The sequence below is a fragment of the Heptranchias perlo genome, chromosome 24 (assembly GCF_035084215.1).
Source record: "Heptranchias perlo isolate sHepPer1 chromosome 24, sHepPer1.hap1, whole genome shotgun sequence".
Lineage (NCBI taxonomy): Eukaryota > Metazoa > Chordata > Chondrichthyes > Hexanchiformes > Hexanchidae > Heptranchias > Heptranchias perlo.
Window position 1 is genome coordinate 3,281,145 of NC_090348.1, and position 25,913 is coordinate 3,307,057.

Below are 25,913 nucleotides of genomic sequence, written 5' to 3' on the forward strand. Positions count from 1 at the left end.
GCAGTAAGGTTTCTGTACGTACTGAATTCTAGTGTCATTTTCCTTCTGTTTTTCACTTTAATAAAGGGGTTGCCTTTGATGCAGCTGGTGTGAGCCTCATGTAGTCCATTTCTTTAATACAGCAGTTTCAAACTGTCAAAAAAAGGGCTGCACTCCTACTGCCCATAAGCGACATTTCACCCCATGTTGAGCGCTCCTCGTTGACGATCGCCCGATTTATAGGTGCGGTGCAGCTGCATGAGGTTAAGGATCCTGTCGTCCTTTCGCACGACTTTACCGCTCCGATGGTCGACCTGCCAGGCTCCTGCAGTCGTATTCACTTCCGTATACCGCCTTGCTCACTGGTCTGGCCTGCAACCTTTGCTCGGGCGCCAGGGGGAGCCTCGCCGTGTCTGTCTGTGTGTGTGCGCGCGCGCGCCGGCTCGTTCGCTCGATGTGAAGCAGGCGGAGACGTCAATCGGTGTCCAGGCGGCCTTTGCTCGGGGAAATCTCACGCCTCCTTCCGACTCTCAACAGCACGTTTACACGGTCCGCACACGCAGGGCCTCGGCCTCGGCGCTTGAAGTTGTTCTCTCCGCCGGGTGGGGGGAGGGGGAGTGAACCCTTTCTGCCTTTTGTTTTTGGTCTGCCAACAGTGGAAAGCGATCGCAGCTGGCTCCCGGGACTACGGTGTCTGTTGGACTGGGTTTGGCCAGGGCGCCGGCCGCCGATCCCATTCCCACACCCACCGACCGTTCGGATATAAGCGACAGGCGCTGCCGAAGCCGGGACTCACTCTGGGGAGGGGCTCGAGACCGAGGAGGGGGGGAAATTCGAAAAGAAACCGTCAACGGCCTTCTCGAGGCCGGTAACCTGGGAGACCGGCGCGTGGCTACGGGGCGACCAACGGGAGCCCTTGTTGCAGGGCGAGAGGAGACGGCCGTCAAGTGAGCCGGAGGAGGAGGGACCGGCTGTAGCCGAGTCAGCCACTGTCAGAAGTTCTCTCCGTCGGGCGGCCGCTGGCGTCATTTGTTTTATTATTGTCTGAAAAGGTAATTTTTGCTTTTAAAATTCTCAGACTAACGTTATCTGGTGGGTTTGTGCGAAAATCTCTCTCTCTCTTTCGGAGTTTGTTTTGCTGCGGTCTATAAGTGACCGGCCTTGCCCTTTTATACTAGTCGCCACGGCGTTCGCTCGCTTGCTCATTAGGGAAGGGTTTAATGACAGGAAATACAAGATTTTATATTTTGTGAGGGGAAGTGTTATGCGAAGCGGATGTCAGCGTGTCATGGAAATAGGTCTTGGGACGACAGAAGCGAATTAAAGCAAAAGAAAATGACCGTGGGAAGGGGGTAAAGCTGCAGCATTCCCGGCCCATGATCTCATCCTTAATTAATTAGCGTCTCGTCGAAGTCCATCCCTGTTCATTAATGAGAATAAACTGGTGACCAGTCCCATCCACAGGAATGAGTCATATTGAGAATAAACTGGTGACCAGGGCCATCCACAGGAATGAGTAATAATGAGAATAAACTGGTGACCAGGGCTATCCACGGGAACTTGTGTATTACACTAGAAGATGCAAGTGACAATCCTGTACAGTTTCACTTCAGGAATCCTGTAGCTCACACTCTCCCCTCTCCCAGTCCAATGACAGTAATTTCTTATACTTCTTTTAAAATGTTGTTTTAGTTTATACAAACAATGAAAATTGACACCAGATAGCTACTTGAAGCTGTTGGTGTTTTCACAATATACCCACTGATACTTAAAAAGCTGTTTGTTCAATCCCACTTACCTGTTCCGTGCCTGAAAGCACAAAGTTTGTTGATGGGTTTGAGCTTAGTTTCCATTTATCAGAGTATTGATGCAACGCCAACACGCATGGCATGCATTATATTCAATAATCTTTATAACTGTGCTGTTGATTGAGTCTACAGTTAAGTTTTCTTAACTTGTCAAGATAAATTAATCCAGTTTGAAAGCTCATTTTATTCCTGTGTCCTATGTTCTATACATATGAGTAATTTGTCATGACACCTTGTTCCTGGCTATTTAAGTTAGCATGGAATAAATTTCCCTAAAATTTTCAATACTGAAACTACACCAGGGTCTAAGACAAAGACAGCAAAAAATATCCTTTGTCACAAAGAGTTACTATTTCATCACATTGGAGCCCTGGCCTTGTGTTAAGTTTTAAAATTGACAACTTTTAAAATTAACATCTGAAGTAAAATGAAGTAATGTCAACTGCAATACATTTTCCTGAAGACTTTAACAAGAACTTTGCTCATGTCATTTAAAAAAAATCTGAGGTTGGTTCATTGCTGTAGAATGTCTTTTAAACTTGTGGAGTTAGTAGAATAGTTAATATTGTAATTCTGTTAATCCTTAATAGGAAAAACAAAAGTGGCACATCCGTTTCGGCTGTATATTCATCTATCTTACTATCCAGCAGCATGTGGGACTTTATCTGATATAGTTGCTTTAAGATCTTTTGACGCCAAGACGGTGGCTGCAATACCTTATTGACACCCTTCTCCACTTGTGTCATCAGTAAATCAAGCTGATCTGAGGGCGATGGGAGTGTCAAGATTAGGGGTATACTGAAGCTTTTTTTAACACTGCAACGAGCATACATTTAATTTGCTATGGTTCTGAAATTAAATTGATATGCTACATACTGCATTTGTCTGCTATTTTAGTGGACATGATTGTTTATTAGCACCTTCATTGAAATAATAGAGCAATTACAAATGAACACATTTGTACATTAGTATTTCACGGCATGTATAATATCAGGACCGAACGACTTTTCAGGTGTGGTGTCACGTACTTAATTTTGTTGCTGGTATGGGTGAAAAAAATTCTTTGATTAACATTGTGTAAGGTGGTAAAGGCAAACATGTTCTCAGAATTCAAGATTATTTCAAGAATGCTCTTTCCCTTCATTTATTGCATAAAGTTATATTCTTTGTCCCTGAGATCTGGGTGTCTGTGTGGCAGGACTCAGCTGGAAGTAGAGGCACAAGACACCAGTGTGCGTAGGTAGTGTTTCCTAATGTTGATGGATGCTGTGAAAATCTTCATTATGGTTGGCTGTAAGAAGAAACCTACTCAATTAATTGTTTTCAAGTACAGATTGGTAAAAGGGGCAGACAGACACATGGCAGATGAAATTTAACACAGAGAAGTGTGAAGTGATACATTTTGGTAGGAAGAATGAGAGGCAATATAAGCTGATACTATTTTAAATGGGGGTGCAGGAACAGAGATCCTATTAAACACTGGTTAGGCCCCAGCTGGAGTATTGTGTCCAATTCTGGGCACCACACTTTAGGAAGGATGTGAAGGTCTTCGAGAAGGTGCAGAAGAGTTTTACTAGAATGGTACCAGGGATGAGGGACTTCAGTTATGTGGAGAAGCTGGAGGAGTTCTTAGAGCAGAGAAGGTTAAGGGGAGATTTGATAGAGGTGTTCAAAATCATGAAGGGTTTTAATAGAGTAAATAAGGAGAAACTGTTTCCAGTGGCGGAAGAGTCAGTTACCAGTGGACACAGATTTAAGGTAATTGGCAAAAGAACCAGAGGCGACATAAGGAAAAAAAAATTATGCAGCAAGTTGTAATGGTCTGGAATGCACTGCCTGAAAGGGTGGTGGAAGCAGATTCAGTAGCAACTTTTAAAAGGGAATTGGATATATATTTGAAGGGGAAAAATTTACAGGGCTGCAAGGAAAGAGCAGGGGAGTGGGACTAATTGGATAGCTCTTCCAAAGAGCAGACACAATGGGTTGAATGGTGGTCTCCTGTGCTGTATCATTCTATGATTCTAAATCCTATCATGGCAAGTTGTGAAATTGAATTCAATAAATCTGGTCTGGCAACTTGTGGTCTTACAGTAGAAAAAAATGACCATGAAAGATGCTGGCACCTGATCTAGTGATGCCCTTCAGAGAAGGGAACCTTCCTGGTCTGGCCTGCATGTGACTCAAGTCTCACACTAAGTTGTTGACTCTGAATTGGCCTTGCAAATCACGCACTTGTTTAAAAAAATACAATTGCTAGGAGGCCCACCACCTTCTCAGAGCAACTAAGGATGAGCAATAAATAGCTTTGCCAATGTCGTCCACATCCTGCGAACAAATATATATAAAACACAACTACTTATATATCAAAGAGAGCAACAAATTTATGACAATTAGTATGTGTTGGAACTTTAAAGTTTACCAGATTTAAAAAAAATAAGAGTTTCTTAGTACTGTGAATCAATAGTTCTCTTAGGAGGATTGCTGCCTATTAACTTTTTTAAGGTTGTGTATGTCTGTGTCTGTACATTTACTCAGTTTCAAGAAAATTAAATTAAAATTTACAGTATCTTCAAATAAAATGTGCTGTTTGGGAAATATTTTAAAATGTAATTCAGAATCATAATTGGAAGAATTTTTGATAGTAGTGCATTCCATGGGTATGGTTTCCAGTTCACAGTGATGTTAAAGTTGCATATAACCCCATTGTTGGGGCCTAATCCAACTTTGGATAGAAGCCACATGAGCCTCCCCTCCACAGCTCAGATCCTAAGCTGCATGGAGTGTAACTCCAGTTCAGTGTCCGCCTTGGTTTTAAAATGTGCCTAGGTGTCCCTTGGACTTGCTAACCACTTTTAAAATTTGACTTTGAGTTGACTTAGATGTTCAGAGACTTTTTTAAAATTTTAAGTTTAACCAGTGGGAGGAGTTTCTGAGCATGTATTTAGGCACAAATGAGTAGTGTGCTCTCCTGGACAGGAATATTGCTGTCCCAGACAGGCAATCTAATGGAGATACTATAGCCTGATTTGAAACTGATACTGCCGCTACCAGTCGCAGAAAGGTAGTTGCAGCATAAATGCACCAGAAAAGCAAGTCTGAAAATTGTGTTTACTATGGCATAATTTAATGTTTATTTCAGTGGTTGCATACTGAAATGGGGGCAGAAATCTGATTTAAAGGAAAAGGCATTAATATCTTCAGTTATGCAATTGAATCTTCATTAAACAAGAATGGTTGGTGTGGAAAATGTGACAAAACAGTATATTTTACTTTGAGTATACTTCATACGTGGCTGTGTCTGCAGCTTCTTGGTTAAATATTATTTAGTTAGTGGTGTCCTCTTACTGTTGTAATAAACTCTGCATGTGTGTCATATGCTTCTCCAATCCTCAAAAAAGCAAATGAATGAATGTTTTTATAACAGCAACTGTATCAATGAATTCACAAACAAAAACAAATTATATCTGTACAAATATTTTCAGTTCCATTCCAAAATACAATTGCAAGCCTCAAAGATCAGTGTTGCAGGATTTGCAGCAGGTCTAAACAAAAGTTAATGTCTGACATTTATTGTATGTGGCACACAGAACAAATGAGCCATGGAAATCGGCTACAGTAACAAGTCAGCAGTTTTAAACCAATGTTTTTCAGCCTCCTACTGCAATTCAGAAGTCAAACATCGTGACTTTTGCCTCCTTTTGTTTATTGAAAACGTTTGTGTTCCCCTATATAAAATGGCCATTATAAAGAGCTGAACATAAGTTCAGATAATTACATAGAATGTACAGCACAAACAGGCCATTCGGCCCAAAAGGTCCATGCCGGTGTGTATGCTCCACACGAGCCTCCTCCCGCCCTTCTTCATCTAACCCTATCAACATATCCTATTCCTTTCTCCCTCATGTGTTTATCTAGTTTCCCTTAAATGTATCCATGCTATTCGCCACAACTGCTCCTTGTGGTAGTGAGTTCCACATTACTCTTTGGGTAAAGAAGTTTCTCCTGAATTCCCTATTGGATTTATTATATTTTTGACTCTCTTATATTTATGGCCCCTAGTTCTGGTCTCTCCCATAAGTGGAAACATCCTCTCTACGTCTACCCTATCAAACCCTTTCATAACCTTAAATACCTCAGTCTTTTTTCTAGAGAAAAGAGCCCCTGCCTGTTCAATCTTTCCTGATAGGCATAACCTCTCAGCTCTCATCCTATTAAATCTTTTTTGCACCTTCTCCATTGCCTCTATATTCTTTTTATAATATGGAGACCAGAACTGTGCACAATACTCCAAGTGTGGTCTAACCAAGGTTCCATACGAGTTTAACATAACTTCTCTGCTTTTCAATTCTATCCCTCTAGAAATGAACCCCAGTGTTTGTTTGCTATTTTTATGGTGTTATTAACCTGTGTCTCTACTTTTAGTGATTTGTGTATCTGTACCCCCAGATCTCTCTGCTCCTCAACCCCATTTAGAGTCTCATTTTCCAAGGAGTAAGTGGCTTCCTTATTCTTCCTATGAAAACGTACCACCTCACACTTATCTATATTGAAATTAATTTGCCAATTACACACCCATTCTGCAAGTTTAATAATGTCTTCCTGTATTTTGTCACAGTCCTCCTTAGTATTAACTATACCCTCCCAATTTGGTGCCATCCACAAATTTTGAAATTGTACTGCTGATTCCCGAGTCCAAATCATTTATATAAATTGTGAACAACAGTGGTCCCAGCATCGATCTTTGTGGAACACCACTTCCCACCTTTTGGCAGTCCGAGTAGCTACCTTTAACCCCTACTCTTTGTTTTATGTTTTGTAGCCAGCTTGCTATCCATTCTGCTACTTGTCAGAACATGTGGAGTCAGGAGACCTTAGTCATGAGCCTACTATGCGGTACCTTATCGAAGACCTTTTGAAAATCCAAATATATTCCAACTACTGCATTACCCTTGCTTCTTTCTGTTGCTTCTTCAAAGAATTCAATAAAGTTGGTCAAGCATGATGTCATTTGAAATCCGCTGACTATTCTTTATTATATTTTCGGTTTCTAGATGTTTTTCTATTACTTTTCAAAAGGCATTCAATATGGTGCCATATAAAAGGTTGTTATGCAAGATAAGGGCTCACGGGGTTGGGGGTATCATATTAGCATGGATAGAGGATTGGTTAACGGACAGAAAACAGAGTAGGGATAAACAGGTCATTTTCAGGTTGGCAGGCTATAACTAGTGGGGTACCGCAAGGATCGCTGCTTGGGCCTCAGCTATTTACAATCTATGTTAATGACTTGGATGAGGGACCGAGTGTAATATATCCAAGTTTACTGATGATACAAAGCTAGGTGGGAAAGTAAGCTGTGAGGAGGATACAGAGTCTGCAAAGGGATATAGACAGGTTAAGTGAGTGGGCAAAAAGGTGGCAGATGAAGTATAATATGTGGAAATGTGAGGTTATTCACTTTGGTAGGAAGAATAGAAAAGCAGAATATTTTTTAAATGGTGAGAAACTATTAAATGTTGGTGTCCTGATACAAGAAACACACAAAGTTAGCATGCAGGAACATCAGGCAATTAGGAAAGCAAATGGTGTGTTGGCCTTTATTGCAAGGGGGTTGGAGTAAAAGAGTAAAGGGGTTGGAGTACAAGAGTAAGGAAGTCTTACTACAGTTGTACAGGGCTTTGGTGAGACCTCTCCTGGAGTACTGATACAATTTTGATCTCCTTATCTAAGGAAGGATATACTTTCCTTAGAGGTCGTGCAACAAAGGTTCACTAGGTTGTTTCCTGGGATGAGAGGGTTGTCCTATGAGGAGAGATTGAGTAAAATGGGCCTATACTCTCTGCAGTTTAGAAGAAAGAGAGGTGATCTCATTGAAACATGTAAGATTCTGAGGGGGCTTGAACAGGGTAGATGCTGAGAGGTTGTTTCCCCTGGCTGGAGAGTCTAGAAATAGACGGCATAGTCGCAGGATAAGGGGTCAGCCACTTAAGACTGAGATGAGGAGGAATTTGTTCACTCAGAGGGTTGTGAATCTTTGGAATTCTCTATCCACAGGGCTGTGGATGCTGAGTTGTTGAGTATATTCAAGGCTGAGATTGATAGATTTTTGGACTCTAGGGGAATCAGGGATATGGGGATTGGGCAGGAAAGTGGAGATTAGGTAGAATATCAGCCATGATCTGATTGAATGGCAGAGCCGGCTCGAGGGACCGAATGGCCTACTCCTGTTCCTATTTCTTCTGTTTTTATGTTCTTTGAGTAAGGATTCCTTTATATTTCCTACCACTGACGTTCAGCTAGTTGCTCTATAGTTCCCTGGACTGGTTCAATCTCCCTTTTTAAATACAGGAATCATATTAGCTGTCCGCCAATCCTCTGGCACTGTTCCCTTTTCTGATATGTAATAGTGCCTCTGCTATCTCTTCACTAACTTTTAATATGTGGGGATGCAATCCATCCGGACCAGAGGTTTTATCCTCTCTAAGTTTGATTAGTGTATCAATTATCTCTCCCCTTTCTATCTTAAATGTCTTTATATCTTTTTTGATCTCTTTTTCTAATGTCATGCCCACCATTTTGACTCAACACCAGATCTGATCCTTGCCTCTTGGAATTGTCTCAAGATTTTAATCCTAACTTTCAATGTTAATATTTATAATGCAAGTTCCTAGCTGTTACATTTTCTAAAATGTATGTTTCTAGAAGCACTTTTAAAAAAAAAAAAGTGCAAAGGGGTAAATGTCCAGTGCTGGTCGTTAAGTGCGTTTGTGGTATTATGGCACATACTGCTTGGATAATAGTCTAAACGGGATAGAGGAGCAAGGGGATCTAGGGGTACAGATACACAAATCGCTAAAAGTAGCAACACAGGTTAATAAGGCCATAAAAAAGGCAAATCAAGCACTGGGGTTCATTTCTAAAGGGATAGATTTGAAAAGCAAAGAAGTTATGTTAAACTTGTATAGAACTTTGGTTAGATCACACTTGGAGTATTTCAATCTGGTCTCTACTGAGTCGCAGAAATTCACTCCTCCTTCTGTACTGCTTTTGTGTAATTCATTTGTACGTGGAGATTGAATGTAGAAGCATGTTGAATTACCTACTGTGTGAATTTTTTTAAACATATTTCAGCTCTGCATACAAAGCTGTTTCCTTTTCTGCCTTTTGGCACTCTGATCGAGCGTATCGCAGAGGTAGTCATTGTGTGTATTTAAAGTCCCTTGTTTCAATTCCAGTTGTTCTGCCTATTCCAGTCAAGAATTGAGGCGTGCTTCACAATGAGGCACTTGTGTGCTGGGTTTGTGTAGGGAAGCACCACCTGACCAACATGTCCTCTACATTGTTAAACTCTTAAAGGGGCACTGTCTGTAATAGTTTCCTTCGTTTTGATGGAGTATTCATTTGTACCTGCATGTTGAATTCCAAAGGCAGACCATATCAATTAAACAATGCAACTCCTGGGTCTAGACTGCAAAATAGATGGTGTGTGTGCGCATGTGTGTGTGCGCATGTGTGTGTGCGCATGTGTGTGTGCGCATGTGTGTGTGCGCATGTGTGTGTGCGCATGTGTGTGTGCGCATGTGTGTGTGCGCATGTGTGTGTGCGCATGTGTGTGTGCGCATGTGTGTGTGCGCATGTGTGTGTGCGCATGTGTGTGTGCGCATGTGTGTGTGCGCATGTGTGTGTGCGCATGTGTGTGTGCGCATGTGTGTGTGCGCATGTGTGTGTGCGCATGTGTGTGTGTGCGCATGTGTGTGTGTGCGCATGTGTGTGTGTGCGCATGTGTGTGTGTGCGCATGTGTGTGTGTGTGCGCATGTGTGTGTGTGTGCGCATGTGTGTGTGTGTGCGCATGTGTGTGTGTGTGCGCATGTGTGTGTGTGTGCGCATGTGTGTGTGTGTGCGCATGTGTGTGTGTGCGCATGTGTGTGTGTGCGCATGTGTGTGTGTGCGCATGTGTGTGTGTGCGCATGTGTGTGTGTGCGCATGTGTGTGTGTGTGCGCATGTGTGTGTGTGCGCATGTGTGTGTGTGCGCATGTGTGTGTGTGCGCATGTGTGTGTGTGCGCATGTGTGTGTGTGCGCATGTGTGTGTGTGCGCATGTGTGTATAGATTTTGACATGTATAATTCAGAGTATCTTTGGGTCATATGATCCACCATCTGTGTTGTGGTTAGTCTGAGATAATACAATTTAATATTTCCTGAAAACATAATGAATAACTAAGCTGTAATGAAAGTTTGCTCCAGAAATGTCATGCCATATTAAGCATCCCCCTTGCTACTCCTGATACAGTCGCTGATGGAACTGTGCTTTTTTTTTTCCAATTGCCTATTTTTACTAAAATTGGTATATAGTGTCAACTTGGCATAGGGGTGAGTGAAGATGAGTCAGAAGGTTATGGGTACTTGAGCACAAAATCTGGCCAGTGCAGAGGTAGTGCTGCATTGTCTGAGGTGACATCTGTCGGATAAGGCATTAAACTGAGATCCAGTCTGTCTGTTCAGGTGGACATAAATCACTGAATTTTGATCAGTAGCAACAGAAATCACATATAAATTTCCCCTCTGGCCCAGAGCGCCTAAATCCAATTGTTGTCTCAACTACTTCCTTGGCTGTGATTAGCTAGCTCAGCACAAACTAGGACTTAAAACTGGGAGCTACTGGTCTGTTTGGCGTGGAGCTGCATCAGACATTTCCTTTATTCATTATGCCATTGGGAAGCCAATTGAGTGTTTCAATTTGTGTCAGCTTGGTTAAATTGGTAGCACTCCTGTCTCTGAGTCAGAGGTTATGGGTTCAAGCTCCACATGAGCACATAATCTAGGCTGACGCTTCAGTGAAGTACTGAAGGGGTGCTGCAATGTCAAGAGGTGCTATATTTTGGATATTAAACCAAGGCACTGTCTGTAAAAGATCCCATGGCACTCTGTGAAGAAGAGCAGAATGTTCCTGGTTTCCTTGCCAACAGTCACCCCTCAGTCAACACCAAAATCAAATTATCTGGTCATTCACCTCATTTACTGTTTATGGGACCTTGTGTACAAATTGATTATTGTGTTTGCCAACATAAGTGACTATGCTTCAATAGTAGTTCAGTGACTACGAAGCACTTTGGTACTCCTGAGTATGTAAAAGGTGCAATATAAATTCATATTCTTTTAAATGTTTTAGTACTGGAAAACATGGCATTGTACTGCCCTTTGACTGCACTGACATCATTTCATTCTCGCTATTGTATCTTTTTGACACGATGTTCAGATCTTTGTTGCCTGCCTGTTCGTCTAAATGGCTGGTTGTGTCACTCACAGCGCTCTAGTTACTTTTAGTAATTTTGTGTGACATCTCTTCCTTACAGCTAAACTTGTTTTGAGAGGCAGAAACTAGACCATACTGACCAAATCTAGAAGCAGTATTAGATTATGATTAGAATCATACAGCACAGAAATAGCCCATTTGGCCTACCTTGCCTGTGCCAGCTCTTTGATAGAGCTATCCAATTAGTCCCACTCTCCAGCTCTTTCCCCATAACTCTGCAAATTTCTCCTTTTCAAGTATATATCCAATGCCCCTTTGAAAGTTATTATTGAATTTGCTTCCACCTTTAATCTTATGCCTTCTTTACATTCGAAAACAGCTTCAAATTAATTTGAAAATTACTTAATTTCTGTCTATCTGGCTGGGGAAGGGTCATACATGCCAACAATTGGAAAAATTGTAATGCTGATCTGGGTGGCGTGCTTGTCCTGCTCATGGTTGGGAAAGATGGAAGCAGCATTTTGCTTCCTCTGTCGGTCTCTGTGTAATCCAGCTAGTTAGGTGGATCTCAGCATCTGTGGAATGTTGCTTCGGCTAGCTTAATGCACAGCTGGGGATTTAGTGGTATGAATTGGAAGCAGGTTATGTCGTCAATTCTTTGTTTTTTTTAGGAAGATGGTGACCTCATTTGAGATGACTTCCTGCATGAGTAGTATGATAATGCAAGTTGTTGTTGCTGGTATTCAAGAACTTAAAAGAGGACGAAGAGACCATTTGAAAAAAGACCCCAGATTTGTTTTAGCTGTGGTTGGCAATTCTTCATAGAATTTTATTTAGGTGGGGGGGGGGGGGTTGCTCATCAGTTTTGCCATTTACAGTTGAAATTTTAGTACAATTATGGGAGATAGGAGTGAGCTAAAATGAGTGTTCGTTTTAAATACCATTTACAAAAAAACTCCCATCCTTATGTAGTAAAATGAACATACGGATTTTCCCATATTTATTAGGATTACAAGTTTTACTGCTTCAACCTTTTGGTTTCCTAGTAGTTACAAGTTGACACAAGTATCTGATTGTTCCTGATAAGAGAATGTAGCAGAGGCAGTAAATTTTGTTTTCTACTTGTAGATTTTCTGCGGCATTGCTCATGGATAGTCCAGGGAATGGGTTGGGAGTGGAACAGTTCGGTAAGGAATGGAGTATGTGGCAAGGGAGCAGAGTAGACAAGAAAATGGGAAATAAAAACAGAAAATGCTGGAAATACTCAGCAGGTCAGGCAGCATCTGTGGAGGAAGAAACAGAATTAATGTTTCAGGTCGATGACCTTTCGTCAGAACTGGAAGAAGTAAAGATTTAACAGTTTTTAAGCAAGTAAAAGAGACAAACGGAAATCCTGTCGGAGAGAAGAGCAGAACTTCTTCAAGGTAAGCATTCCTGGAAGAGAACTGGCAGTAAATTAAACACTAAATCAAAAGCAAAATGCTGTAAATCTGAAATAAAAATAGAAAATGTTGGAAATACTAAGCAGGTCAGGCGACAAAATAGAAGTTGAGAAGGGGACTGAGGTCAGTTTCCGGGCAACTGGGAACTGCAAAGTACAGGGCTTAGCTTGATCTAGGAATGGCCAATTCCAGTGTATGGAGTAAACAGAGGGCTTTGTAGGGCTGATGCTGGGGAGAGTGGCAGGGTGATGATGAGGCTAAATGTCTTGCTCTTTTACTATAATAATAGCACCAAAACTTGGTGAATTCTTGCCACCGCTCCCCACCGCCCCCCCCCCTCCCTGGTTTGCCCCTCTCCTCTTTTGGACAACAGCCGTGTGAGTGAAAAATGGTCACGTCTGTAGAATGTAAGAGTCAATTTGGAGGAAAATCACCTATGTGGTGGACCCAAAATATTTTCTCTGGTAAATATACATAGGTATTGTGCCACATTTTAATCCTATAACAACAACTTGCATTTATAGAGCTTTTAATGTAGAAAAACGGCCCACGGTGTAATCAGACAAAAATGGAGGCTGAGCCAAAGGAGGAGATATTGGGAAAGGTGACCAAAAGCTTGGTCAGAGATGGGTTTTAAGGATGGCCTTAAAGGAGGAGTGGGAGGTTGAAAAGCAAGGGGTTTAGGAGGGAATTCCAGTGCGTGGTGCATAGATGGCTGAAGGCAAAGCCACCAATAGTTGGGGAGAGTGGCAGGGTGATGGTGAGGCTAAATGTCTTTGTGCTGTTATTATTGTTAAACGATGCACAAAAGGGTAGAGTCAGAGGAACAGACAGTTCACAGGGACGGGCTGCAGGGCTCGAGGAGGTCACAGAGAGAGGGAGGGGCAAGGCCATGAAGGGATTTAAACATTGAGAATTTTATATTGGATGTGTTGGGGATCGGGAGCCAATGTTGTAGATCAGCAAGGACAAAGGTGAGTGGGATTTGGTGCGGATAGGATATGGGGAGCAGAGTTTTGGATGAGCTGAAGTTTAGAGGGTGGAGGAGGATTGGACGCCAGCCAGGATATCGTTGGCATCGTCAGTCTGGAGGTGACAATGGTATGCACATCTCAGATCAACAGCACAACACTGACTGATCACAGATGTATAACCACCACACAAATACCTTAATAGAATATAATCCCGTCATTAGTTAAGTTAAATACTTGCAATTTCAACTTGTTCAATAATTAATCCAGTAATTACTCCCATTGAAGTATTATAATTTGAAATGGAAATTTCCCATGTTGCAATATCAGAGTGCAGGAGAGGAAGTTTTCTGGCTGGAGCTGTATGAAGTGAAGAAGAAATGCATACACGTGCATGTTATATTTTTTGTGAGCAATGCCGCAGCAACAATAACTTGCATTTATATAGCGCCTTTAATAAAACATCACAAAGCATTTTATGAAAGCGAAAATAGTTGGGCTCTGAACAGTGGTGGAGAAAAGTTGGGGATGGTGTTGGAAGGCACGATATAAGAGGAAGGTTTTAAGCAAACTTTAGAATTAGAGAAAAAGGAAGCAAGACATTCCTGAGACAAACTGAAATGGCTGAAGACCCAACGATTGAAGGTGGAGCAGAGAAAGGGGGTTGCCAAGGAGACCAGAATTTGATGAGCAGTGGGCATATGCACATACATGAGGTTAGAGATTGAGAAGGGCTGGGCCATGCTGCAGAAAATCGAAGAGTAGAGAAGAATGAACTTCATGATATACAGCTCAAAAGGAATGATAATGTGGTACAGACCAATTTGTATACCGATCACATTTTAACATAACCCATCAAGTGGGTTTGGGTCGCCCGTTTTACACCCTGCCCAATTTTACTCTCCACTTAAGCCAACGGTGAGTAAAATCAAGCAGGGTGTAAAACGGGCGTCCAACCCGAACCCAAACCTGGGTTAGGTTAAAATTACCCCCTATGATTCAGTTTTGCTTTGTGAAAACAAAAACTTCAACACACAACTGGTCATGGAATGCAAACTGTGTTTAACTTCCAGTTTACTTAGTTTCCTAACAACAGTTCAGCTGTGAAATTACTTAATTTGTTATGATTAGCTAATGTCAAAGTGGTCTTTAAATTGAAATTGTTTTGGTTTTACCAAATCAACTTCTGAATGACATAAGCTTATTTTGCATTAGATGTTTATAAACTGTGTCGCAATGAATGAATACTCATGATGCAAAAGGAATGATGTGCAGGTTCCAGCACCAAGTTTGCTGTAATATATTTTCACTGTTAGCAGTGTGAGTAACAAATTAATAAATATTCATCAGTCAAGTTTTACTGTTGTAAAATATAGGAACTGTTTGTCTTAAGTATCATAGTAGGTACAGCACAGGAGGAGGCCATTTGGCCCATCGTGCCTGTGCCAGCTCTTTGAAAGAGCTATTCAATTAGTTCCATCCCCCTGTTCTTTCCCCATAGCCCTGTAATTTTTTTCCCTTCAAGTATTTGTCCAATTCCCTTTTGAAAGTTATTATTGAATCCACTTCCACCACCCTTTCAGGCAGTGCATTCCAGATCATTACAACTTGCTGTGTTAAAAAAAATCTTCCCTTATGACGCCTCTGGCTCTTTTGCCGATCCCCTTAAATCTGTGTCCTCTGGTTACTGACCCTTCTGCCACTGGAAACAGTTTCTCCTTATTTACTGTGTCAAAACCGTTGATGATTTTGAACACCTCTATCAAATCTCCCTTTAGCCTTCTCTGTTCTAAGGAGAACAACCCCAGCTTCTCTAGTCTCTCCACATAACTGAAGTCCCTCACCCCTGGTACCATTCTAATAAATCTCTTCTGCACCCTCTCTAAGGCCTTGACATCCTTCCTAATGTGTGGTGCCCAGAATTGAACACAATACTCTAGCTGAGGCCTAACCAGTGTTTTGTAAGGTTTAGCATAATTTCCTTGGTTTTGTACTCTATGCCTCTATAAATAAAGCCCAGGATCCCATATGCTTTTTTTAACAGCATTCTCAACTTGTCCTGCCACCGTCAAAGATTTGTGTATGTGCACCCCCAGGTCTCTCTGTTCCTGCACCCCTTTAAAATTGTACCATTTAGTTTATATTGCTTCTCCTTATTGTTCCTATCAAAATGCATCACTTCACACTTTCTCTGTTAAATTTCATCTGCCATATTTCTGCCCATTTCACTAGTCTGTCTGTCCTCCTGAAGTCTGTTACCATCTTCCTCATTGTTTACTACATTTCCGAGTTTTGTGTCATCTGCAAAATTTGAAATTATACCTTTTATACCCAAGTCCAGATCATTAATATATATCAAAAAGATCAGTGGTCCTAATATTGACCCCTGAGGAACATCACTCTATACTTCCCTCCAGTCTGAAAAACAGCTGTTCACCACTACTCTCTGCTTTCTGTCCCCTAGCCAATTTTGTATCCATGCTGCCACTGTTCCTTTAATCCCATGGGCTTTAATTTTACTAACCAGTCTATTATGTGGTACATTATGAAGTCCATATGGCTCTTGAAAGTCCACATACACATCAACCGCACTACCCTCATCAACTCTCTCCATTATTTTATCAAAGAACTCAATCAAGTTAGTCAAATACAATTTTCCTTTAACAAATCCATGCTGACTTTCATTTATTAGCCCATATTTTTCCAAGTGGCAATTAATTTTGGCCCGGATTATTGTCTCTAAAAGTTTCCCCACCATCGATGTTAGGCAGTCTGGACAGTAATTGCTGGGTTTATCCCCCTCCCCTTTTTTGAACAGGGGTGTAACATTTACAATCCTGCAGTCCCCCGGCACCATCCCCACATCTAAGGAGGATTGGAAGATTGTGGCCAGAGCCTCTGCAGTTTCCACCCTTGCTTCCCTCAGTAAGCTAGGATGCATTCCATCTGGATTGGATGCTCGATTACAGTGCAATCAAGCTATGCTGATTTATAAAATTAGCATTGTGAATTTTAAGGTAATGGCTTTAAGGAATTAGTCCTCTGACTAGTTTTGAATTTTTAATTCTTTTTCCACATTTATGCTGGATGTGTATATGAAGAAAAGAACTTGCATTTATATAGTGCCTTTCATGACCTCCGATGTTCCAAAGTGCTTCACAACCAATGAAACAATTTTGAAGTGTAGTCCCTGTTATAATGTAGGGAATCACGGCACCAATTTATGCACAGTAAGGTCTCAAACAGCAGAGTTAAATGAAGAATTAAATGTTTTTTTAGTCATGTTGGTTGAGGGATAAATGTTGGCCAGGACACTGACAGATCTCCCCTGCTCGTCTTCAGATAGTGCCATGAGATCTTTTGTGTCCACCTGAGAGGACAGACAGGACCTCGGTTTAACATCTCATCCGAAAGACAGAGCCTCTGATCATACAACACTCCTTCAGTCCTGCACTGGAGTGCCAGCCACAATTATGTGCTCAAGTGTCTGAAGTGGGGTTTGAATCCAGGACCTTCTGATTGAGAGGCAAGAGTACTACCACTGAGTCAGGACTGACTCCTACTTGATTGATGCCAACTTTATACTGCAAGGTTGCCTTAGAATGAGGCAATCCTGTGGTATAAATGAACCAATGCTGCAGTTTTTTGGAAATAGTGACATTTTCCTGGAACATTTGCCTTTGGGTCTCACCGCTGGTGAGCTGACCTCTTGCCCCACCTGTGTAGACCAGCATTGTGTTTTTGCCATTGTTGGCTTTTAGGGACCTTCCCTCGACATAAACAAAGAAAAGAGCCAGATGCCTAAAAATAAAGAATATTACTTTGTATTAAAAGCGCATGCATAAATTCTGTTGTTAAATTTGGTACTGGGTGGGCATCAGCTTGCAGCACAAAGCCACCACCAATTGACACTATGTTCACATTCTTAATCGCTGGTGTAGTGTTTCTGGCTTTCAGGTTGAACCGATACACCTACCTCACCTGCTGGCCCCCTATTGAAAAATGATGAAATCTGTGTTTATTTATCAACACTGAAAAAAACAAACTTTTAGTAACAGAAGTGGTAAATGTACTCCAGATAATTCAAAGTCTGTTTTTATTCTAAAAATAATTTGAATTATCCATTAATTTGAATTAAGCAATGCATATAAACCAGCAAGTGGGAATTTAGTGCCAAAAATTTGAATTGTTGGATCATTTGAACTATGCATCTTTTGAATTATGAGTAGACTGTATCTAAAATATTGAGACATTATGATTTGTTTTGGCTTTTTGGAAACCGGGGGAGGGAGAAGGATTTGTGTTCATGATATGCAACTGGTTTGAGAAAAATTGAATTGCTGTGGAGGCTGAGATAGGAACACGGGTATCAGATTCTCTAATATAGCATGACACTGTTCTGTGGGTTTCAAATGACAGAGGCCCGAATAACAACAATAAAGTAAAGAAACAAATTATCACCCCTCACCATCAAGAAAAATCTGTGCCTTTTTTTTTCATTTCTGTGCTCAGCTTGGACTATTCAGAAATTAATTTTCTAGCCTTTGAGTTTTATGACCACAGGCTTTATGAAACTACTGGTACAGCTGCAGTAAGCTTCCGTTACAAGATCTGATAAATATATTGACAGTGCAGAAACAAGAGGTGCACAAAAGTATATTTAGTCATACTCATATTTACTGACATTTTTGTTCTTGTATCTACCTTTTTAAAATGTTTCTGTAGAACTTGAATACGAGCTTACCTACAATAAATTTCAAGGAAAATTGGAAAAATAATGGGCTGTCCTGACTCTCCACTCTGATTCTCTCTTAATACGACTGGTATCTCCATACTATAGGAATGGCTTTAGAGAGGGTATAATGTAGATTTGCTAGGATGCAGTTCGTTATGAGGAAATATGAACACTGAAAAATGCTTGAAAAATTTTTTTTTTTTTGTTGGAACAACACAAGTTACAGGGTGATATGGTAGAAGTGTTTAAAATTGTGAAAGGATGAGACAAGGTAGATGGAAGCAGACTGTTTCCAGTAGTTGAGGGGTCTAAAATGAGGGACCATAGATACAAAATTTTAAGGTAAGAAATTTAGAACCAAGGACAGGAGAAATTTCTTCAGAGCGTTGAGACTCTGAAATTCACTTCCAGGGTTAGGTACTGATAAATCACTGAAATCAGTGCAAATGAAAAATGGTGACAACCAGAATCCTGCAATCATATTGCTGAGATGCAGGTGTTGTTCTGAGGTTAAGGCTAAACATTTTTGGACCAGAGTAGAAGGGGCTTTTTGCATCTGCTAGTGCACACTAGTCAATCATTAGAAGAAACTCCCCTTCCCCAGAATCTTGGTGTCTTAGATTACACTAATGTCAATCTTATTTCACAAGGTTGCCTTTGACAACTTCACTGACCTGGGAATGCTAGTTGCTGCTATGGAGTACCTGTAGTGGCAAAGTGTTCCATTTTCTCATCACATTCCTCATCTTGACCTCAAAATATTAATGGAAAGGAAGGAAAAACTTGTCCTTTTTGCCTTATTTCTGCCAACCCTTTGGAACTGGGACCTTATTAAAATTAATTTATGGGCAAAAACTGTTTTCAAGGTCCATTTTGAATTGTCGAATTTACAGCACAGAAGCAGGTCATTCGACCTCTTGTGTTTGCCTGCTTTTTGTTAGAACAAACTGAAAATAATCCCACTGTCTTGTTCTCTCCCCATAGCCCTCTATCTTCCGCTGCTTCAAATAATTATCCAATTTTCCCTTGAAAGATGCAATGATCTCTGCTTCAACCACTCTCTGTGGCAAAGAATTTCATGCTCCAACAACCTGCTGAGTTTTTTTTTAAATCTTCTAATCCCGCTCCTCACTTTCTTGGTGACCATTTTAAATTGATGGCCACTTATCACTGACTCCCCAACCAGATGAAGTAATGTTCTCTCTTCACCCAAACAAAGCCCCTTTATAAATTTTAAAACCTCTAGAAACCTCTTGGCTTTCTCTGCTCCAGTGGAAATAGTCCTAGTAAAGTCTCTCTTCAGAACTACGGTTTATCATCCCTGGCATCATCATGGTGAATCTACTTTATGCTCAATGGCTTTAATGTCCTACAGTGCTCTTAACAGTGGCCTAACCAATGTTTTGTACACATTTATCATTATTTCTTTGCTCTTGTATTCAGTTGTATAAAGCTCTGGTTAGACCACATCTGGAGTACTGCGTTCAGTTCACCACACCTCATGAAGGATATATTGGCCTTGGAGGGGGTGCAGCGCAGATTCACCAGAATGATACTGGGGGCTAAAAGGGTTACATTATGTATAGATTAGGCTTGTATTCCCTTGAGTATACAAATGTAAGGAATCTTACAACACCAGGTTATAGTCCAACAGTTTTATTTGAAAATCACATGCTTTCGGAGGCTTTCTCCTTCGTCAGGTGACTCATTCCTTACATTTGTCCACCCCAGTCCATCACCGGCATCTTCACATCTTGAGTATAGAAAGATTAAGGAGCGATCTAATTAAGGTGTTTAAGATGATTAAATTATTTGATTAGGTAGATAGAGAGAAACTGTTTCCTCTGGTGCAGGAGTCCAGTACAAGGGGGTGTAACCTTGAAATTGGAGCTAGACCATTCAGAGGTGATGTTAGGAAGCACTTCTTCACACAAAGTCTAGTGGAAATCTGGAACACTCTCCCCCAAAAAAAACTGTTGAGGCTAGGTCAATTGAAAATTGCAAAATTGAGATTGATAGATTTTTGTTAGGAACAGGTATTCAGGGATATGGAACCAAGGTGGATAAATGGAGTTAAGATACAGATCAGCCATGATCTAATTGAATGGCCTACTCCTGTTCCTATATTCTCCATTTAAAATTTATAGAGCCTTTCACAACCTCAGGATATCCCAAAGTGCTTTACAGCCAATGAAGTATGTTTTGAAATTTAATCACTGTTGTAATGAAGGAAACACAGCAGCTAATTTTAGCACAGCAATTAAATAATGACCAGATAATCTTTTTTTTAGTTGAGGGATAAATGTTGGCCAGGACACCAGGGAGAACGTCCCTGATCTTGAATAGTACCTTGAGATCTTTTATGTCCATCTGAGAGGACTTCAGTTTAACGTTTCATGCAAAAGACAGTACCTCTGACAGTGCAGTGCTCCCTCAGAACTGCACTGGAGTGTCTGCCTAGATTTTGTGCTCCAATCTCCGGAGTGCGACTTGAACCCACAACCTTCTGACTCGGGCGAGAGTGCTACCAACTGAACCACAGCTGACACCAAAATGCTGTTGGCCTTTTACCTGTGCTTGCATTTTCAGGGGATTATGGTTTTGAACCCCTAGGTCTCCCTGTTCTTCCAAACTTTTTAGTGTCTTTCTAGTGAGTGTATAATCTCATTCTTGTTTTTCCTCCCATAATATATGACCACAAACTTATCTCCATTAAATTGCATCTGCCACCAGCCTGTCCATTCTGCTAACCTGTCTGTCTTCCTGTACGATCCTTGCTGTTAACAGAAACCCATCCCTACTTTTCTGTCATCAGCAAATTTCGAGAGTGTACTCTCCATGCCAACGTCCTATATATACATGAGAATAAAGTGGACCTAGCAATGACCCCTGGAGCGCACTTTATTCAACCTTTCAGTAATTTGAGCAACACCCATTTACCCTAACTTTTTGTTCAACCAATTTTCTATTCACGCTACTACATTTCATCTTATCCCATATGCCTGCACTTGAGACCTTATCAAAACCTTCTGAAAATCCTTATACACTACATTGACTGCATTCCCATTTCTCCCCAGTCCCTACAAATCAGGTGCTTGACAGTGAAGTTTGACCTTTTAAGGCCAAACTTTTAAGCTTTTTTAATGCCTGAAGGAAGTGAAAACAAATGACAAGCTTGTTGGTTATGATCTTTTCAGTGCTCTTGGGAATGGAGAGAGGAGGGAAATTACATTTATTTATTTTTTTAATTTGCCTATGGCATTCATTTTCTTGTGCTGGGAAAGACTCCCAGGCAGTGTGCAGTGGGATTCCATTCATTGACACTTTGTAATCTGTCAACTATGATGTGTTGTATGTATGTTTGTGTATATATGTGTGTATATAATACATTATAGATAAAGGCAGAAAGAAATTATTGTTTTAAGGTTACGCATATGTATAAATGTGTATTACTCGCATATGTATAAATATGTATGTGATCTTAAAACCATTGTTTCTTTCTGCTTTTATCTATAATGTATTAAAAAAAACTATGTCTGCATGTACCATGTTTTCAAGTTGCTTCCTTTCGTCATCTTTTTGTTGCACTTTGTCAACTTTTTTCCATTATGCATTTCTATGCCCAGATCAAAAAAGATATCAAGACATATAAGATAGAAAGGGGGGAGATAATTGATAAACCAATCAAACTTAGAAAGGATAAAACGCTTGGTTGGGATGGATAGCATCCACACATATTAAAAGAGGCAAGGGAAGAGATAGCCGAAGCACTGTGATATCCATCTCTATCTCTCGCTCTCTCTGAGACGTGAGATGTATATTCATTAGAAAAGGGAATAGTGCCAGAGGACTGGCGGACAGCTAGTGTTATTCCTATTTTTAAAAAAGGATAAAAAACCCAATATCCACACCTGCAGTTGTTTCATAAAAAGTCACTAGAATGGGAATCCTAGTTGATTTTTTTTGCATCTTCTCACTCACTAGTGCAGAGCTCTGAGCCAGCTGTACTGGTCTGGTTGAGATCAGGGTTGGAACCTCGAACCTTCTAATCTGCATGGCTTGGTACTGCACTGGATGGTGTCGTTTCATACATTGGGAGCTGAAGGAGAATTTCCCAACAATTAGTAAACTTGCAGTAGTGAGAATTTGTGTACTTTTTAAAATGGCAAATCATTGGAAGTAATAGCTAAGCTGTTTGAACAATCTTGTACAGCAAGCTCTGAGATTCAAACAGAATATTCCGTTCCTATATGGCAGTTCAGCACAGAAGATATATTGGCTACTACTGTGTAAATAAACTTAAATGTAACACAAGGAAAAAGTAATAACTCAAAATGGAGAGAAACTGGGGTTAATGTCTAACCTTGGATCCACTTATTTCCTGGGTCTTCCTGTTGTTGTCCTGCAAAATAGCCATGGCCCCAAACTGTACTGTTACGCCCAGGAATTAGTACAATATGCACGGGTAACAGGGTGGGGAGGATGTGGTGTAGAGGTGGTGGGGTGGCTGGATGTGACCAGGGCATGAGACTGGAGTACAGAAAAATCAGGAAATGGACTGAGGCCCACATAGGGTGAATGAATAGGTGCAGGTGTTGTGCTGGAAGTAGGAAGCATCAAATTCTGGGGGCAGGCATGGTTGGGTCATCTGTGCATTTATTATTTGAGCCAGGCCTCAACAAATGGGACATCAGGGTGGCTGGGTGGCTTAGTCGAAAAGTGTGGGTAGAACTGGTGAAAGAGGGTGTACCTGGTAGGTTAGGCTGCTGCTTAACTCTAGTGGTGGGAGGGGGGATGTTAAGTTTTTGAATAAGCTTGTGTTTTTTTTAATTGTTGAAAGTTCTTTTTATTTTCAATATGTATTTGCAGGGATATATAAGGGTGGGTGTGGAATTATGATAGCTATTTAAAGTTTTTTGGATGGAATATGATCAGTTGCTTTTCCTAGAATGCAGTTAAGTGTTGACCAATCTGTCAGAAAGAAGAAATAATTCCAATGGGGCTCACAATCAAAAAGTTCATACAAAAAATTTAGATGGATGAATGCTACAGATGCAATAATTACATAGATATGACAAAAGGGAATTAATAAAAGGTGGAAAAAAATGATTAATCTTCATATTTTATTTTTAAAAATTGAATTGTTAGAATAGGAAAGTCTGTATATTAGAAAAAATTAGATTAATTTCAGAGAGAAGAGGAAATGACAATGGATAAGAAAGAAAGTAAAAGTTATGTATGTAATTTCATAGTATCATAGCATGGTACAGTACAGGAGGAGGCCATATGGCCCCTTGTGCCTGGGCCAGCTCTTTGAAAGAGCTATCTAATTAGTCCCACTACCCTGCTCTTTCCCCATAGCCCTGAGAATGTTTTCCCTTGAAGTATTTATCCAATTCCCTTTTGAAAGTTACTATTGAATCTGCTTCCACCACCATTTCAGGCTGTGCATTCCAGATCGTAACAACTCGCTGCGTTAAAAATTGTTTCGTCATGTCGCCTCGGGTTTCCTGATATGCCCTCGGTATGAATATGCAGAACTTTATTCCAGATAACTGTGTCTACAAAACTGGCCTGTTCAAGTGCATATAACATAGATTTCGGGTGCTCTGCCATTGACAGACCTAGTTCTTTTAAGAGTTTGAAAGATCCGTAACTCATGAATCAGCTGCAAAATTTTTTATTTTTGCTCTTAATTGATTTATTATAATGCCTAAAGTTGGATGAAACATTGTTTCCTGCAGTTAGTTATGGGAAGAACACTCCTTATTTTACAAGACCATAGCAGTCTTTAAATGCTGTTTACGAAGCAAAAGACCTAAAGCAAAGCAAAAGACTGTGGTATTATTACTGAGATAGCTTTTACCTCTGTAGTATTGTAATAAATTTGGCTTTCAAGGGTTTAAAATAAAAATATCTCTAGTCAGTGCTAAGTTAGTTAGAGGCAGCATTACGGGTGCTCGGGCCTTAACGCTTCTGTGTTAGGGAGGGAAAATTGGCCATAGATTCCACTTTTTATTGTTATCTAATGACTCATACTGAATGTCAGGTGAGAATAGAATTGAACCTGAATGTAAACATCCCTTCTTTTTCCCCACATAGTCAAATAGCCTGCTGACAGTTGCTGAGGCTTGCAGATCTGAAATGGCAACTTCAGTGAAGTGCTGTAGGGTGACTAGCACTCATGAAACTGTTCCAGCAAGGAGTCTTGCTGTGTGAGAAACTCACATTATATTGGGCAGTTTTGTCTGTGGGCCCACTTAAAAACTTGATGCTGCTCTGGACTTGGCACTTTTGATCTCCTATCAGTGGAACTGATGTTTGGGCAGTGAAGTATGACACTTAATAATTTTTTTAAAATTGGAATTTCAGGGACAAAAGGATACCTGTATGAATTATTTTATATTTTGTTTTTTGCAATGACTTTAAATAAAGAAAGAAAAAACTTCCATTTATATAGCACCTTTCACAACCTCAGGACCCTTTCTAGCCAATGAAGTACTTTTGAAGTGTAGTCACTATTGTAATGTAGGAAATGTGGCAGCCAATTTTTGCGCACAGCAAGGTCCCATAAACAGCAATGCGATAATCTGTTCTAGTGATGTTGGTTGAGGGATAAATATTGGCCAGGACACCGGGGAGAAGTCCCCTGCTCTACTTGGAATAGTGCCATGGGACCTTTTACATCCACCTGAGAAAGCGAGGCCCCGTCTGCCCTAACGTCTCGTCTGAATGACGGCACCTCCAAAATTGCAGCACTCCTTCAGTACTGCACTGGAGTGTCAGCCTAGATTTTGTGATCAAATCTTAGAGTGGGATTTGAACCCAAAATCTTCTGAATTGGAGATGAGTGCTACCACTGAGCCAAGGATGACATCTTGGTCTGCTTCATCTTGCTTCCATTTTTGTAAAGGAGTGGCAAGATAGCTGAGGCATAGAGTAGAAGAACACTGATTCATATCTGCAAGTACGTTATCTTGTAGGTGATGTTGGGGAGACAAATGAGCAGTAGTCAGGTACTGCCCCCAAAGAGTGAGATAATTGGTGGCTCGGCTACTGTAGAAAACATTTATGCACCTGTTACTGGATCGGATCAAGTATCTTTGTCAGAGGCCTAGCATCAAATTGCTACCTGTTTAAATTGTGATGCAGTTTAGATAGACCGTAATAAGAAATGTTTGTAAAATTCCTTATAGATAAGATCACCAGTTCAAAATAATACATAGTATCGTGGTCATAGCATACAGCACAGAAGGTGGCCATTTGGCCCATTGTGCCTGTGCTGGCTCTTTGAAAGAGCTATCCAATTAGTCCCACTCCCTTGCTTTTTCCCCATAACCCTGTAAATGTTTTCCCTTCAAGTATTTATCCAATTCCCTTTTGAAAGTTATTATCGAATCTGCTTCCTCCACCCTTTCAGGTGGTACATTCCAGATCATAACAACCCGCTGCATGAAAAATGCTTCCTCATGTCGCCTCTGGTTCTTTTGCCGATCACTTTAAATCTGTGTCCTCTGATGACCGACCCTTCTGCAGCTGGAAAAAGTTTCTCCTTATTCACTCTATCAAAACCCTTCATGATTTTGAACACCTCTATCAAATCTCCCCTTAACCTTCTCTGTTCTAAGGAGAACAACCCCAGCTTCTCCAGTCTCTCCACATAACTGAAATCCCTCATCCCTGGTACCATTCTAGTAAATCTCTTCTGCACCCTCTCTAAGGC

General features: G+C 40.8%; 1 protein-coding gene across 2 annotated transcripts in view; it reads left to right on the top strand.

Moving 5' to 3' along the window:
• Positions 1–356: 356 nt before the first annotated feature.
• Positions 357–25,913, top strand: part of cdk17 (cyclin dependent kinase 17) — a 219,715-nt gene continuing 194,158 nt past the window's right edge. The window contains exon 1 of one of the 2 annotated variants that reach the window (XM_068004608.1): positions 357–1,031. The gene's annotated coding sequence lies outside the window, so the exon portion shown is untranslated. The remainder of the gene's footprint in view (positions 1,032–25,913) is intronic. The other variant, XM_068004610.1, reaches the window with a different exon arrangement.